The following is a 12,306-nucleotide window of genomic DNA, read 5'->3' on the forward strand; positions in this document are numbered from 1 at the left end:
GACTCTTGCTTCGTTAAAGGGAGCAAGAATGCAGTGTGGGAGGTGCTCGCGGATTCCGTAATATTTTGTGCGCGACTCTACAACTCGCCCAGCAATACACTGAAACCACGTGGTTGAAAAATGCCTTGGATTGTTGCTTTTTAACGCGACAGCGTTAAGGAGCTCGTGTCGCAGAAAAGCCGGTGTCGTCTGTGTCGGCGGCGTTGGCCATGAGCGATAAATCCCAGCAGGCCCTTCATGAATAAAAAACAACTTGCAAGATGGGCTGGTGGGAATCGAACCAGGGTCTCCGGAGTGTGAGACGGAGGCGCTACCACTGAGCCACGAGTTTTTTTTTTGTCTTTATTACCGACATGGCAACAAGGCTACAAAACAAGACATTTTAACAATAGACAACGGTCACGACAACATCTCTGCCATTGGTTGGCAGTCACAGGGCTAAAATCGCTTAAAATTCGCTAGCTCAGTCATCACACTGAGCCATGTTGGTTTTTCTTTTTGCAAATTATACATTTTCTTAATATGACAAATGCTTTCAATGAAGTATTCTCTAACAGGCCGGGCATTTACTTCGGCATGTCTCACGGCCATTCTAGTTTTCCATAAGCTATGTAAGGACACCAGCATGAACATGTCATAGGGTACTTTGTCTTCATTTAGAGTAGGCAAGAAACGAATCCCGTATGGTGTAATCGGCAAGTCCTTCTTTAGTGTTCTCTGTAATATGTCCCAATGGAACACAGCATCCCAGCAGTCTAGAAAAATGTGTTCTATTGTTTCGGGTTTCCGGCATAGTAAACAGTTGACGCTCCAAGGCACGGAAAGACCTTTTTCATCTAGCCACGGTTTCACAGGTAAAGTATTGGTGTGGAGCTGGAAAAAGAAGGACTTTACCGATGGGCGTAGTGGCATTCGTTTTACTCTTTTTAGTACGTCCTTTTCAGGTCCAATGCAGAACATCGAGCGATACAACGGCACCGGCAACATTGTGTCTACCAGGTCCTTATATAAGCGCTTTCGTGGTACCCTACTTAGGTATTCCATGGAGAACCGAACCTTTAACAGCTGAAACGCCAAGACTACCTCTTTTAGGAAACCACGCGCTCTGCCTTGACTGCACCGATGTGACGATACAATAAACTCAGGTATAGCTTCGCTCAGCCTTGTCTGAAACATAGTTAATAAAAATGGGTCATTTTGGTCCCGTAAGAAAACAAACCACGACACAATCTGCCTAATGAACAAATGTGCCAGACCTAATCCTCCATTTTTAACCGAACGAAAGAGATTAGTGCGACTGGTGCGCTCCCAGCTTGAACCCCATACAAACACTGCAAGTACTCTGTGTAAACGTTGTATGTTAGCCCTTGACATGCAGAACGCTTGGAGCACGTAAAAAATTTTGGCAACGGCAAACAGGTTGCACACTGTCGCACGAGCAAACATAGAGAAATTGCGGCCTCCCCATTTAAGTGTACCTTCACGAACCCTTTCAGTTTCGGCATTCCAGTAATCAACGGCATCACGGTAGTGCTCAAGCGGCACCCCCAGGTACTTTGCCGGCGTGACTGTCCAGCGGATATTTGCAAACGTACTCGGATGGTCTTCCCAGTTGCCGATCCATACCCCTAGGGATTTATCAAAGTTGATAGCACTGCCTGTCATTCTGCAGTATGATAAAGCCTCTGCGACCGCGATTTCGATGCTTTCTTTATCCCGACAAAACAACGCGATGCCATCCGCGTATGCCAGCACTTTCACCTCCGCGGACTGCACTCTGAAACCCGATATTCTGTTGTCATTCTTGATTTTCCTACAAAGCGGCTCTAGGTAAATTGCGAATAAAAGAGGCGACAAACCACACCCCTGGCGCACAGATGACCGGACACTAAAGGATTTGGTAACCTCCTTGTTTATAATGAGGCTGACGGTACAGTCTTGATAGCACATCTTTACCCCATCCAAGATCAAATCCCCTACCTTTATGTGTTCTAGAATACTGAAAAGAATTTTATGGGCCACACGGTCGAAAGCCTTCTGCATATCTAACTGTAACATGGCACAGTGTTCACCTAGGTCATTACAGTATTCTAAGATGCTTCTGGCAATATGAATGTTTGTGTAGATAGACCTCCCTTTAATGCCGCATGTTTGATGCGACCCTACTATTCTGGTCACCACTCCCTGTAATCGCTTTCCCAGCACTCTTGTAAATATCTTATAGTCTACATTCATTAGTGATATCGACCGGTAAGCGTCAACAGCTAACAATTTTTCTGGGTCCTCTGATTTCGGTATCAGGACTACGTGCGATGTCCGAAAAGAAGGGGGAACCTGTTTCTGCGCATAGGCCTCCTTAAACAACCGTAACAGGATCTCACTGACATCACTTTTGAAGGCTTTATAAAAGGCCGCTCCGAGTCCATCAGGTCCCGGAGACTTGCCTACAACTAAATCATCTATGGCTCCTTCCACTTCGGTGATGCTCAGAGGCCACTCCAGACGTTTTTGAATGTCTTCCTCTAATTGCGGCATGTTTGACAAAAAGTCCGTCTTGAATTCTTCTGTGACGTCTTTAACAGTCCCGAATAATTTGCTATAATAATCAAGAAACGCCTCTTCAATTTTTTGAGGTTGGCTCGTGATATCGTTCTCGTATTGAATCATTCTGATTTCATTTCGCCTCGCGTATGCCTTTTCGTCAGATAAGGCTCGTTTAGTCGGTGTCTCACCTAGCCAAGCCCTTTCAGCTCGTGCCCTTATAACTGCTCCTTTGAACTTCTCTTCTTCGATAAGCTCAAGCTGGCTTTTCAGTTCTCTTATCTCCTTTGTTCGGCTCCCGGGTCTCTCGCTTTCCACGGTGTACAAAAAATCAAGCTCACGTTGCATTTCATTTTCTTTTTTCCTTTTAATAAATTTCTCTTTACTGGATTCTTCTATAGCACTGATCTTGACGCCTTGTTTAAAGTTCTCCCATAATTCTAGCACGTTGCCATCTTCGGCTTCAATCAAATTATCTAACTTTTGCTTCACGCTTTCGCAAAAGGATTCGTTCATTAACAGCCCATCGTTGAACTTCCACAACTTCCAGTTAAACTTCGATTTTCTTTCTGTGGTACCTACACTAAAAGTTACAAGGCTGTGATCGCTGAACGAGACGTGTTTCACACTATAGCTGCCACACATCGGAACAAGCTCCAGTGCGACATACCCTCTATCTAGCCTTGCGTGACTTTGCCCTTGAAAATGTGTGAATGCAGGCGTGCCGGTAGTACACAGGAAATTACCGACGTCATCCAGATTATATTCTTGAACTAGTGTGTTTAAAAGTAAAGCACTTTTGTCACGCACTGGGAGGTTTTTCACTCGATCGGCCGCGTAACATACACAATTAAAATCTCCCAGCAATACGACTTTCCTGTCACATTGTAAATGCTGATTTACTGTTTCAAAGAAAGCCACACGCTCACTTTCAGTGTTTGGGGCGTAGACACATATCACGCGCCAACCTACATTCAGAAAGGAAAAATCCACAAAAACCAGTCTTCCACTTTCACCACTGAGCCACGAGTTCCATGCTTCAAAGCGGTACAAACGCGCCTCTAGTGAATGCGGTGTTGCCTTAGAAACGAGCTCTTCTAAGGCTCAGGCGTGCGTCGCTTGCTCAGTCGCACATTTCGTTGCCGCGCCGAACGCTGCGTTGCTCGACGCTCACCGCGTCCAATGCGGGGCGCGTAGTCGCTGCGCCGGAGCCCATTGTCTTACATCCCTTGGCGGGTCGACGGGAACGCTGTCGCGTTCCACTCTTGAAGGCGAAGCTTAAGCGTCCTCCAGTTTTTTCTTTTTAGTAAATTTACAACTTCACGACCCAACAGCATACAGAAGAATAAAAGCGCACAGTAGGCTTGGTATGTATGCCCTAAATACTAGCTGCAATGAAAGCGTGAACAAGCAGGTTATTTTGGAATACTGGTGAATGGCGCTTGTATCAGCCTTATTGCTGCTGACAAAAAACCAACATGTCAAATAAGTGAGAGGGTAGAAAGTAGTGGTTTATTGCGCCAATCAGTTTTATGGCAGTACTGGAGAAAAAAAAGTTATTGTAGGCCGTAGTTTCAACATTGGTTAAGTCCACGCTGCAGAATATATGCTTCAGCTGCAGGTCTGAAAATGAACGCAGTGCATTAGTTCTGGAGCATGAAAATATTTTCGAAGCACGCTCTCAATAGCCCCAGCTCACTTTAAATTTGACAATCGAAGAAAGATGCTTGAGGTAGAAAACATATACGAAAATATCACAGTCAGCTTCTATGTTCTGATTCAAGGCTTAGTAACTTTTGCTGACGCGGTGGTTTTGGCGTTCATTTTGTGCCATGATCTGAATTGATCGTAAGAAGTGCTCTTGGAGAAGTGTAATCAAACAGAAAAGAAAAATCAAAGTGAAGTTCTTAAACTTGTGAAGTAGGCTGCAATATGGTAAGTGGTCAGCTCATGCACGTCAAGCCGAAGTAAAATGAACAATGCGCATGACAGGCACCACGCGTTTTCATTGAAATACCGACAGCTGATGCCGTGAAGAACACATGCACGGATGGCCTCTTTGTTAACAAGCATTGCTACGCTGAACTCCTTGGTTAAGCTACACTGAGGGACCTAGTTTACTTCCCACTGCTATAGTGAAGTTAGAATTTCTGATAAGACGAACGAAACCACAAGTTCCCTGCAGGTGAAAAACTTTCCAATAACATGGACCCGTTGTCACTGTCGCAAACACGATCATATATGTTCGAGTCTAAATGCGTTCTAGTCGTGAACTTCGTTTCTACGAATGCAGAAAATATGACACGTTAAAGCAGCATAAACCACAATTTCGGGAAAACGGGCGGCGCAAGTGGAAGATATATTTCACGGAACTGACCTCATTCTCGAACTGGCGAGCATCTCCCACAAGTTTGTTTACGAGAAACTGGCAATATTTCATGATGTTCCTCCAGGTGACATGAACGACAAATACAAGAAATCACAGATGCGTGCCTGCAGCTAAGCACAGCGGTAGGTAAAGTCAAGAAACGGGAGCGAGCGCACGTGCTAGTGCAGTTTAACGGAAATTTAACAAAAACAAGATAACGCCAAACAGTTACGCTGCTCCACGCGGACGATCGATAACACAGCGCAGCAGTCAGATAACGCCTTCCTCACCGGCAACGATGCCCTGGAGGCACGCAACGTCCAGTTGGGCAAGCACGTGTGTTGTACTAAAAGTGAAAAGTATTGATTTTAAACTCACTGGCGCCAAAGTCTTTCAAGTTAGCGCAACTCTCAAAACACTCTCAAACTCAAACCATACTCACCCAACTGCAGCTGTTCGGCACGCGTAGAAAACACAATTGGTGAAACAAAGAAAATATCTTGCCACCACCACTTGCGCTCTCGGTTGCTCACTTTCTCACCGAAGAGCAGACAGGGCATAAACGGTGCATAACGCTTCCATCAGTGTATCTGCTGTAGTGAAGCCCAGGCGTGTCGTGGCAGGCGGCGGAAAAAACTGCGCCTGTGCGTTGAGCGAGCCTCCCCGACAATAGTTTAAACCATTGCCTTATCACCCTGTTGCTCCGTCCGTTCCTCCTCCCTCTTCAGACAGTGCGTACGCACGTGACTTAATAAACGGAATCTCGCCGTTTTCTCTCAGTGCATGCATTTTGCTGTAATATGTACAGGAATAATGCGTGAAAAGAAGGGGCACTTTTTCTGTACCTCCTAAGTTGGCGGGAAACAGGTTCATGTAAGAGCGGCTCGTACTGGGTGTCACATACTCGGTGACCCAAGTTGGTCCAACGGCTGGTTTCGAACACGATTCCCTCAGCACAGCAACAAGATACTCTACCAATTAAATCTTAGACAACTCAGTGACCCAAGCACGTCGGAAAGAGGTCAGGCGTGGACAAACGGACAGACAGATAAACACGCCGCAATTCGGGTGAAGTTTCCAAAGAATCCTAAACGGTATAAAAAGCCGGTAATGCGGTTCATGTTGCGAGGTGTAGGCACGCACTGGCCGTGCACTGTGTTTTGTAAAAAGAGATGCGGTGTCTATAAATTATTCCCTGTGTTCGGTTTGCCCGGGACATATAACGCGGCAGTTAACTTCCCTCTTTTTCGATATACTTACAAAAACGTCCACGAGGGCGCGGTGTTTCAACCGAGTGCCGTCAGCCAAACTATGAGGAGCGCACAGCGCGACTCCTCATACAACGACAACAAGGCGCTACGAGTAGATGGCACCACAGTGAAATTTGAACGCCAGCTAAAGCAACGAATTTTGCGGTAATTGGCACCAACCGAGAAGTGCACGAAGCAGATCAAGGTCGATCCATAATAGGTCGCGAAGCTTAGGGTGAAAAGCGGTTCAGTACAAATTGTCACTGGCATCAGCAAGGGTGGTTATGGGAGCAGCGATCGAAGCGCTACTATGTTTGGAGGGAACAAACATTGGGAAAGAAAATAAAGCGTTTTTTAATTCAAGCGAGACACAGTTAGATTCATTCAACGAAAATAAACTGCCTGATCAATTTTATATATTCGTGACGAGTTAAGAAATTACAAGTCTATTTAATTTTATTATTACAATAAATGGATTTATTTTCAGCGCCCATCTTTACAGGGAACGTTGACGCCGCTATCACTCGCAATGCAATGCAGCTCTTGAAATGTACAAGAAAGGTGCGCTCGTAAATTTCAGCAGTTGAAATACACCCCCCTCACACGTTGTGCTTTTTTGCTTGTCGACGTTTGTCTGAATTTGGTGACGCGGGTAGCTTCATGGCTTCTTAACCTGTTCAATCAAAAGTAGTGAGTTACGACCGCCAGGTAATTGTTTAGTTGTTTTCATGTGACTGCGCTGGCCAACGGTCTTGGTATCCGACGATAGGACCAGCACTCTACACCTAAAGCTTTCGTCAGCCTCCAAGGAAAGTATGTTCTGTGCAGGGGCGCGATTTCGACAACCGTACTGCTGGCCTTTTCCTGCATCGCTTTCCACGCTGAAAGCTCGAAACGCCCATCAAGTCGAATGATGGGTGATTGGAATATATAGCTCTAAAGGCAGGCCAATAAAACAAATTTCGCGCCTTCGGAAACAAAATGGCGTCACTTCGGTTTTTAACGGATATGACGTTACATTATTTTTTCTTCCGCCGAAAGTGTTCCCTCCACATACAGATAGCGCTAAGCCTCATTAACCGCCGATGAAGCGCCATGTTTTGAGCGCATGGGCTCCTGTGGAAGCTTCGCTACTACCAGGCATATTTAGCTTGAAGCAGACCACGAAGGTGCTTTCCTGCGTGACGAGATACAATTTAGCGTTAGTGTAGCAACACCGCTTGGACGTCGATTCGCGGTAAGAGCCGTAGCTTTCTTAAGCGGGCCCCAGGCAATCAGGTAGAAAGATTAAGTGCGGAATTCAGCGACCCACCAAAGCAAGGGGCAGAATTAGATCACAAAGCGATAAGAAAAGATGCACTAAACATAAGTATAGATATAGTAAAATTTGTTGCATGCCCATGCAGGGTGGTTGCAAGGAGAAAGAAATGTCTGAAAATTGAAACTCAGCTGAATGACGAACCTATTAGCACACATGTCTTAAGGGAAACGCATGCATGCGAGATTTGGAGCAGCTACCTGTTATCGACAATTTTGTTTGGGAAGGTTGCAACAGAATGGCTGGATCAAGAAAAGGCGGAGGTGGAGGCATGATAATTAGGTGAGGTATGAAGTGGAAAAGGGTAAAATAGACATGTAAGGAGCATTCATGGATTAGTAGCAAATGGGAATGCAAAAAGACGTGTCTTGGAGTAGCTTACTTATGGGTTGGAAGTGATGGCAGAGATAAAAATAAAGAATTGACTGATATCATTAGAAGCAATATTGATGAGTTCGAAAAATCAGACCAGGTGGTTTTCGTAGGAATGCGCTCATGGAGGATTCAGATGGATATACGGTTTACAACAGTTCTCTAGTGGTTCTGTTCATCAGTGCGATGAACAGAACCTTATGGTAGTTAACAGGGAGAATAAGTGCCGTGGATTGGTAACGTGGCAGTGTGGAAACAGGGAGTTATGTATCGACTGCGTCCTTGTCTAAGAGATGGCTTAGGAACGACTAGACCAAATGATGACTGACGCACATGGATAAAATAGCCTGGTTAGCGATCATAAACGTTTAACGTTAAAATTTGTGAGAGATACTAACGCAAAGTATGAACAAACAGCGTGAGAATGTCTGATGAAATGGAATGATGATGATGAATGAAAACCATATAACAGAGACCGAAAAAAACGCAGAGAAGAAAATGGAGGTGTTTCCTACAACAGGCGGCCTGTGTCGGATATTTTATGGGATGGACGAAAATGTGATGAAGTGGTGGAAAATCATCAAGGATTGAAGTAAGGATGTCCTCTTACTCTATTGTTGCCCAAGCTTTATGTTAAGCGTATAGAAACACGACTGGAAAACAGTGAATGAGGGTTTAATTTATCCCACATTCGTAGTGAACAAGTGGTGGAACAGAAGGTAGTCGGACTGATGTATGCAGACGACATAGTGCTATTAGTGGACAATGCAAGAAATTTGCAGTCACTTGTAAAAATCTGTGGCAATGCAGTGTCAAATGTAGACCTTAAGTTTAGCATGGAAAAATTGGGAATTATGATCTTTAATGACGAGACGGGTAACCACTTGGTGTCAGTTAAACAATTCAAGCAGTATAGATACTTCGGCGTATACATAAACAAAGGAGAGACTTTCTCAAGCACCCACCAAGATAACCTCAAAACAAAGGGGAAGCGGAATGCAGCAATAATGAAACATAGAACACTTTGGGGTCACAGTGTATATGAGGTGGTGCATGGAATCGGGGAAGGAGTAATGACGCCAGCGCTAACGTTCGCAAATGCGATTCCGTGCTTCAAATCAGATATCTTGTTTGGGTTGAAACTTAACCACAGATGGGTAGTGCGGTTGTCTTGGAGAGCCCACACTAAAACCAAAAATCAGGCAGTGCGGGGTAACCTCGGTTGGGCATCTTTTGAAGTCAGAGAGGCGCAAAGCGAAACTAACTTTGAAGAAAACTCAGGATCATAGATCAAAATAAATGGGAGGTTAGAGCGGCCAAACATCTGTACCTGAAATGCGTGGCCACAAAATGGAAGAAGTGGTAAAGAAAGTTGGTAAACAAGTACAGGTTAACTGAAAGGGCAAACGAATAACCAGGATTCATTCGAAAGAGAGAAACAGAGACGGCGCATTGGATGCAAAGAATGGAAACAAAAAGACCGTCGAGGTTCACAAAATATGGGAAGAAATTAGAAGGGAAAAAATTGTACAACACAAGGTGCCGTGCCTCTATATTTGACGCTTGAGCTGATTAGCTAAACACACACACACACACACACACACACACACACACACACACACACACACACACACACACACACACACACACACACACACACACACACACACACACACACACACACACACACACACACACACACACACACACACACACACACACACACACACACACACACACACACACACAAACACGCACACACACGCACACACACACACACACACACACACACACACACACAAACACACGCACGCACACACACGCACACACACACATGCACGCACACACACGCACACACACACACACACACACACACACGCACGCACACACACACACACGGAAACAAGTTAGTGATTGCAAAACATTAATTAATTCCCCTCCAATTAGCGCTGCTGGCAGCGAGCTGCAATTGCGCCGTCCATAACCTCATTTCTTCAACGTCCTTTCACGCTGGTACACCTGATACGACTCTTTCAGTCACTGTTATCAAAATGTTATGAAGTATTCTCTAATCAGACGTGAAAACGAATAGCTGATACGTGTACTGGCTCCTTCTAGCCATTTTCTTCCTGATTATTATAATTTTTTTTGTATAGGTTCAAATTTTACAGGATCATTTCACTTTTTCATTCGCCCCATCCCTCATGGCTTGACTACACTTTTGTTTAGAGGATAGGAAGCACTCTTTCAACCAGAGCGTTTACATCGCCGATGAGCAAAACAAAATGACTTCAGAGTTCAGCTTCGCGAACCAACCGAATATAGCGAGCGACGCTTTCGTAGTTTTTTTTTTGGGGGGGGGGGATAATTGATAACGGCCCCGAAAGCGTTCGGCTTGGCTAATAAGCTCGTGACGTGGACGTAAATTGCCATAAGTGATGGCAGCAGTACGTCATAGGTAATAAAAATTTCGCAGTGTCGAGGATAAAGGACGTGCGTGTAAAATAAAAAGAAGCCACTAAGATGGCATTCGCAAGATATAGGAGGGAACTATGGAACCCGATACTGCAATATGCCGCGGCGAAGTGACAGCGGAATAATATGTTCCGCGGGAACGGTCAGCTTCGCGGTACGATATTTCAGGTCGGAAGAGCATGCGGGAAGTTATTTTTGCACGGTGTAGCGGAGAACATGCAGTGATAAATACAAGGATAAGGTTTCCAAGTAATCACCAATTCCAGAGAGAAGCAGTGGATATACACTTGAAATACATCAGTAAAAACGATACTAACTAACTAACTAACTAACTAACTAACTAACTAACTAACTAACTAACTAACTAACTAACTAACTAACTAACTAACTAACTAACTAACTAACTAACTAACTAACTAACTAACCAACTAACTAACTAACTCACAGTGTAAGTGACGAGCTGCTGCGAAGACAGAGACTTCAAATAAGGGAACGCGATTGATGTAGGGATCGTGCTTTTAAATTAACAAAGAAAGTCTGAAAAGCCAGTAAGTGGCGAGGTCTGGCAGTGAAATATTGGTACTTCGTATGTAGTCTATGAGATTACTGTACGTAAGTCGGCAGTTATTAATTACAACATAATTACTGTTTATAACTGCAGTTGGTATAATTTTAGACACTTGCGCTTTATTCTCTGCTTCGGAAATCAAAAGCACACGCATGGCTACGGCCACACAATGAACTGCGTATCACATGTAAAGGCGTCGTTTCGTTTTCGACCCAATTGGTTTCGTTTTGACTGGTTAAATACCAAAGCAGTAGGACGGGAAACAACGAGAACACGTAGCTATTATCGCAGAAATACTTTGACACTTCAGAAAACGTGAATCACAGGAGTGTCGACTTGATAGACAAAATAATGCTTTCTCACAGTTACGGCCACACTTGTCGTCTGCCTCCCACGAATGCCGAGGTATATTCGCTATCGCGCTCACCTATCACCGCTTTCAGCATGCTTCCAGTGAACGACTACATCCTCAATGCAGATAAAAAAATCCTTATAAAAATGTCCCATGGCTTCTTCCGCGTTACCATCTTATGATTAGACACTCTGATCGCTAATCTTTCCATTGCATTAAAAGATGGGTACCATGAAAATTCGTTCTCAATTCCTTTAAGTTTCGCCTTCACGAGTGGAACGCGATAGCATTCAAAGATGCCTGACAGCTTCTCACGCTTCTCGGCGACGGCAGCTTATGTAACCGTAATGTTTACCGGCAAAGACTGGCGGTGAACGCTATGCACGAAGGCGAGCTTTCTGTTTTTTTTTTCGTTCCCCCCAAGCGCCACTGCCGCGAGTGCCATCTGGATGGTGTTGCAAGGGACCGGGCGTGGCGCGCCGCTCACAACTGAGACAGGCCTCAAACGGCAGCTGGAAAAGGGGTTTGTGCTTGAGTTTTTCCTGCGTGGGGGCATTTCGTGCACGAACACATGCACAGACACGCCGCCGATTCAGCCAGCTAAAACGTAGCCTTCGAGATTTGTTTCTACTCGATGAGAGCCGTCTCTGGATCGTGGATGAGGGCGTACCCTATAGCGCAAATGAAGCCAAGTCACAGATTTTCATTAGCCCAAATATAGCAACATAGCCCCAACTCGCCCAAGTCGACACCTTATTTTTCCCCTGTAGCCCAATTTGGCCAGTATAGCCAAACCTGGCCACCCTGGGCGCAAGCGAAATCTGCAGGATAACTTTGCCATCTGTCGGCTGGCGCGAAAGCGTGGCGAGAGTTGTTACGGCCTCTTCGATTCGAGGCGCTTAGTCGCCTCGCGACCATGTGCGGCGCTGGCTGTCTCGGAGTCTATGCTTAGCTAAAGTCATCTATTGGCGGCGAGGAGTTACGGAGTCGCCCTCTATCGGAAGCGCCTCGATGCCGTAGTATGAGGGATCACGTGACGCGCTCCTCATAGGTTTTGCTGTC

Source organism: Dermacentor albipictus, chromosome 2 (genome assembly GCF_038994185.2).
Source record: "Dermacentor albipictus isolate Rhodes 1998 colony chromosome 2, USDA_Dalb.pri_finalv2, whole genome shotgun sequence".
In the NCBI taxonomy this organism is placed as follows: domain Eukaryota; kingdom Metazoa; phylum Arthropoda; class Arachnida; order Ixodida; family Ixodidae; genus Dermacentor; species Dermacentor albipictus.